This window comes from Natator depressus, chromosome 14 (genome assembly GCF_965152275.1).
Source record: "Natator depressus isolate rNatDep1 chromosome 14, rNatDep2.hap1, whole genome shotgun sequence".
Taxonomy (NCBI): Eukaryota; Metazoa; Chordata; order Testudines; family Cheloniidae; genus Natator; species Natator depressus.
In genome coordinates this window covers 31,644,938-31,650,043 of record NC_134247.1, presented here as the reverse complement: position 1 = coordinate 31,650,043, position 5,106 = coordinate 31,644,938, and the positions used below count along the sequence as shown (strand labels likewise).

Below are 5,106 nucleotides of genomic sequence, written 5' to 3'. Positions count from 1 at the left end.
TACCCCGACTCGTGGGCTGGGCATCGTCTCCATTCCCCCTCTCCGGACTGGGGGGGCTCTCTATTCCCCCACTCCCCCCTTTCCCCTCCCTCTCTCTGAGTGTGGGGGGGGTCCTCTCTCATGTCTCACCCCCCCCGCCTCTGTCCCCCCCCTTTCTCCCTCTCTGGGCTGGGGGGGCCGTCTGTCCTCTCTTCCTCTACTCTCCGGGCTGCGGGGGGGGGGTGCCTCCCCTCCCTTTTTCTCCTCTCTGGACTGGGGGGGCTCTCTTTTTCCCCCTTTCTTCTCCTCTGGGGGCAGGGCCTGTCTTAGGTGTCTGGTGGCTCTCCCCACCCCTCTGCTCTGCTCGCTGGGGATGGGGCACCTGTGTGCAGCATGGAGCTACCTGGGTCCTTCCCCTCCCATGGCCCCAAGCTGGGGGGGGGGCGGGGCATCAGCGCACTGTTGCCCCCTGTCCCCCGCAATGTTGGGAGGCCCCAGGCTGGGCTTCCCACAGGCATCCTGCCCCTGCCTGCGTTCCCAATGAAAAAGGGGGAAGGAAAGGGCCACTCCCACAATTTCCCCGCCCCTCCCCACCCCCCTGTGGGGGAAGTTTTGAACATGAAGTTTTAATGGTTCTGTCGCCCACTGGGTGGGCACTTGGCCTTAGAAAATTACTGAAGTGTAAATTGATAAGTTGATTAAAATTGATCATTTCAATTGAGGCGTTGGACTTGGTGATTTAATTGCCTTGATTTTACTCAATCCATCCTGGTTCTCTCCCCCTGCCCACCAACTCCCCACTCCTGCTAGGATTCTCGACTTGCTCTCGATTGCAGGAGGTATGTGTGGGGAGGGAGGGCTTTTTCCTCCTGTCAACCCCAGCTGGGTGCCTGTCACGCGGGGGTGGTGCGCGGCGGGTGGGGTCCCTAGCAGATCAGGTCTCTGAAGCCCTGGGGGATGGAGGGGCCGATGGCGTTTAAGGGGGTTCAATCATCCTGGCACCGCCTCTGGCTGGGGGTTGGGCTGTTGGGCAGGGAACGAGAAACCACAAATCGTGCCCCTCCCCCCACACTGACCTGTCCTGCTGGGTCCGTCTCGACTTTCAGATCGGCCGGAGAGTCCGGAGCAGGATGTGCGGGGAGCCAGGGCCAGGACCCCGGCCCCAGCTCTGCTTCGCTGCTGCTGAATCGGACCCAGTCACAGAGAGGAGCTGACCCCAGCCCAGCGTCTCCAGCAGAGTGTGCGGCCTGAGTGTGGCTGAGAGAGACAATGGGGGGGCCAGCAGCTGGACCTGCTGGGAGCGAAGAGCCGCTGCAGGAGTGGCCTGTTGAGTGCAATGGACACCTGGAGACTGGAGGGGAGCCAGGTAATGGGGTGTCGCTGCCTGGGAACAGGCTGGAGAGAGACACTGAGGCTGCCCCACATGGGGCCAGGCTCTCAGTGGCAGCAGCGAGTGCCCAGCAACCCCCCGTCTGTGTGCAGCAGGGACTGGATCACCCCCAGGGGCTCTCAGGGCACTGATCCCTGGCTCACAGCTGCTGTCTGGCAGACACAGCGGTGGCCGTGGGGCTGTTCAGGGCCCTCCTGGGCTGGGTGTGTCAGACCCCCTGTGACAGCCCTGGCCCATCTCGGCCTGGTTCGTTCTCCCCCCTTCTGCTGTGTATGGCCAGTGTGAGACCCCAGTGTGTGGGGACAGGGGCACTCGGCAGTGTGGGCCCAGCCAGCGCTCGGCAGGGGGCAGAATGGGGGTGGGGATGGTGGGGGGGCAGTTGGAGCAACTGCCACCAGGACATGCGGGTCCTTATCTCTGTGCCCCTGAGCTCACCAGGCCTCCTGGCAGCCTGGCTGGGAGTGCCCAGGGGAGGGCACTGGGCTGAGGGGAAGGAGGGGCTGTTCTGCCAGCCCCAGCCTGCCTGACCCTCCGGGCTCCTCTCCCAGAGCATCTGATGGAAGGAGCAATCGACAGAACGGTGCATGTTTGAGTTCAGTGGTTCTCAGCCTTTCCAGACGACTGTCGCCCTGTCAGGAGGCTGATTTGTCTTGCACTCTGCTAAGTTTCATCTCACTTAAAAAAACTACTTGCTTCCAAAATCGGACATAAAAATACAAAAGTGTCACAGCCACTATTCCGGAAAAATTGCTGACTCTCTCATTGTTGCGTATTTAATTATGAAATAGATCAATTGGACTATCAACGCTGTACCTTTCCATGTATAGTCTATCGAGCAGTATAAACGAGTCATTGTCTGTATGAAATTTTAGCTTGTACTGACTTAGTGCTTTTTATGTTGCCTGTCGTAACATGAGGCAAATCTCTCGATGAGTTGATGTGCCCCGTGGAAGACCTCTGCTTACCCCCAAGGGTACACGAACCGGTGGGTGAGAACCACTGTTCTAAGGCAGCTCCAGCCCTGGTGCCGTGGGGGAGACGTGTCCTCGCGGCCCTGCCTGACGGGTCTTTCTGTTTCAGATCCTTGTCCTAACTGCAGGAAATATAACTACAAGAAATGTACAATTGTGCTCGCAGTCGCCCTCGCAACCATGTTCTTAGTTCTCATCATTGTCCTGGCAGGTGAGTTCTCACCCTTCCCTTCCCCCTCTCTGCACATCCCATTCCCCCTGGAGCCACCACAGTCAGTCTCTCCTCCTGGCCTGTCTGGCTTCTGCCCCTGAGACAGAGGATTCCTGGGGGATGTTCCTCCAAGACCCTCCTCCTGCTCCCTCCCAGACCCCTGCACCTGGGCACTCTCTGTGTCGGGACTGAAATTAGCTCCCCCCGGCCCATCTCTGAGCACTTTGGGTCCAAGTCACTGTTGCCGGGCCCCAGGCATGGTCACTGATAGCCATGCAGAGTGGGGGTGATTGACGGTGCAGGGCAGCAATGAGCTGGGCCCTCTGCCTGCAGCGTGTCGCCCTGAGGTGCCAGCCTGGCCTTCCTGCATCCCCGGGTGGTGCCCAGTGCTGGGCAGCTGCTGGCGTGTCACTGAAAGGAGCCGTGGAACGCAGTACCGACACCTCCCTTAACGCAGTGTGAAACCCACCCATTGGTGACCTCGGCAGGGCAGGGTCTCGTCTCGCTGTTGACGTCCCCGCCTGCACAGACAGCGTGTGCGAGCGCAGATGGCAGCTGTTTGTGGTGACCGTGAACCTGGCTGGCTGCGCTGGACAGGCCGGGCAGCGGGCGTTCGGTCTCCTGAAGGAAAGGGAATTTGTTCCCGTCTTCATCTCAACCTGCCTCTCCAGGGAAGCAAAGCGCAGAGCAGGGGGAGGGGGCAGCAGTCCAGGCTAGCAGAACTCCTTGGGGTACTAGACCTGGCAAATCATGTTGAAGTTAATCTCCTACCCATTAATTATTGCCCCCCTGCTGGCCCCCTGGTAACTGTCCCCTCCCTATGTGGCTCTCTGCCCACCCCGTGTTGTAACACTGAGCTTGGGCCCAGCTCTCTGTCCTGGGCTTCATGGCATGAGCTGCTTGTCAGCTGCATTCCTGTTGAATGTGAACCCAAGAGAGGGAGAGCAGAGTCAGATAACCCCCCTCTGGGGTTGGATTCCCAGCGTCCTCCTGGCTCCCTCACAGCCTTTCAGTACCCACCCTGGTTCGAGGGATCTCAGAAGCCTGGGGCGCAGGGGCTGATCTCCCCCTGTTCTCCTCGTTGGCGGGTGGCGGGTCTCGCTCACACCACGTGTCGCTGTCTCATTCTCAGTGTGGAGACCTAAGCTTCCGTCAGCTGAACCGGGGCCCGTTGCTGTATCGCATACCAAGGGAAATGCTACTATTTCTCTGAGGCCGAAAGGAACTGGACCTACAGCCTGACCTACTGCTCTGCGCTCAGCGCCTCCCTGGCTGAGATCAACAGTGAGCAGGAAATGGTGAGAGATGCTCGAATTGCAACGTTCTGGTCTTGGCTCAGCAGCTGCTGCAGGAGAACCTGGGCTCGAGGAGCAGCTCTGAGTAAATGAGCTTCCAGTTGCTGAATGCCAGGCCTGGCTGGCTGGCTCGGGGCACCTCTAGTGTCCGTGTCTGACTGCGGGGATCACTCGCTGTCAGCCCTCTCAAAAGGAGACCGCCCCTCTCTCAGGCTAGGCTGGCTTGAGTGTCTTCTGGGTGGCATGGGGCCAAAGGGGTACTGAGATCCCAGATTGACTTGAAGAGCCAGTGCTCTTGGGTAGCCAGATGAGGATGGGGGGCTCCTCTTAGCCCTGGCCCCTTCTGGCTGAGGAGTTGGTGGCTCTTCTCTCATCCCTGGCCCTTCCCAGCATCCCTTATTGAGATCAGCTGGGCTCTTTCCTTCCCCTTCCCCTGTGATGGGGAGGGGAGCTCAGCTGTTCTGTAAGGCGAGGCGAGGTTTGGGATAGGAAAGTTAATACTGAATTACAAAGAGCTGGGCAAGAGGGAGGCGAAAATCCCCAGCCCTTCCCTGAAAACAGAGCCCTTCAGTGTATCCCTGTGATTCTCTGGTGCACAGAGCCTGTGCTCTGAACCCACCTCTCCCTCTGCTGTTTTGAGGCTTTCGTGCTGTGCTATAAAGGCAGATTTGACTACTGGATTGGCCTCCAGAGGGACCCTGGGCAGCTCTGGAAATGGGCCAATGGCACCAAATTCAACAACCTGTAAGTCCTCTGTGAATTCCCAGGGCTTTGGGTCCCTGGCGTCTGAGATAGCGAGTTCAGGCCGACGCACCAGTCAGTGCTATGTACTCTGTGTATTAGTGATGGGTGGAAGCAAGTGTTGTCTGCTGGGAGACTGGCCAAAGCTTTCAGATCTGTCTGGCTTTAGTGGGGCCATCTGCGTTAAAGATGCACATCTGATAGTCACAAATGCTGAGTGCCTGGGGCTGCCATGAGAAGTGGGGTACAGTAGAGATGGCCCAGACGACATCCCAAGAGGGATTTCAGTGGGATCTGGGTGGGATCAAATAACCAAACCCCAGTTGAGCCGTTAGCAGGGTTTGACCCTGGACCATCAGCACTGAAAGAACGGCAGATTAGGTCACGCTGGCGGGGGAGGGGCACCACGTGTCCAGGAAAGCATAGAGTAAAGAACAGTAAAAATCTTAAACGAACCCAACTGTATCCTAGCATCTCTAAGAATAGGAATTCCACACTTGAAGAATAAGAATCTAGCAG

The 5,106-nt window shown here is 58.3% G+C and overlaps 1 long non-coding RNA gene across 1 annotated transcript; it reads left to right on the top strand.

Moving 5' to 3' along the window:
* Positions 1 to 1,182: 1,182 nt before the first annotated feature.
* LOC141998269 (uncharacterized) lies at positions 1,183 to 3,843 on the top strand. Its single transcript, XR_012641812.1, has 3 exons — positions 1,183 to 1,345; positions 2,450 to 2,551; positions 3,684 to 3,843. It is a non-coding gene; the product is annotated as an uncharacterized LOC141998269 (long non-coding RNA).
* The last annotated feature ends 1,263 nt before the right edge of the window (positions 3,844 to 5,106 follow it).